Here is a 655-nt window from a genome sequence, read left to right on the forward strand (position 1 = left end):
TCTGTATGATGAAACAAAAAAATTCACCAGCCAAAGGGGAAGCTCACTGAAAATCACAAAATTATTTACTGAAATAATTTTTTGATGCAAATAAATACCAATATGTATCATAAGAATTTTGGATTGCTACTTTTAATTGTGTCTACTAGAGAGATAAAACAACAATAACCATACCTCAAAAATGTGAGTGCTCAAGTAAGACATTAACTCTTGAGTATGAATTATGATAATGATGTCGATGATGATAATGGTAAGCATTTCTATAGTATCTTAAAGCCTGTAAAGTTTTTGCAGATGTCATTTTATGTTATTCTCATTACAACCTTAGGAGGTAGGTGCTCTTAGTATTCCGATTTTATTGATGAGGAAACTTAAAGAGATAGGGTTTGATGACTTGCTCAGGGTCATACAGCTAATAAGTATCCAGAGCTGATTTGACATTGGCTTTTATGAGCTTAGTAGCATCCAGGAACTAAAACATCAATGGATTCTCCTGATTTTGGAGGACTCCCTTTCCAAAATTGGAAATAATTCCAGTAGCCCCCTCATGAAATCCTAGGTAGGATTTGTATCAGGCTATTGATTCTCTCCATACACAATGTCTGGCTCTCTTCTTCTTCTTCTTCTTCTTCTTCTTCTTCTTCTTCTTCTTCTT

Source organism: Petaurus breviceps, unplaced genomic scaffold (genome assembly GCF_028583685.1).
Source record: "Petaurus breviceps papuanus isolate PSGF00001 unplaced genomic scaffold, PetGlider_PUasm1.0 90865, whole genome shotgun sequence".
Classification (NCBI taxonomy): domain Eukaryota; kingdom Metazoa; phylum Chordata; class Mammalia; order Diprotodontia; family Petauridae; genus Petaurus; species Petaurus breviceps.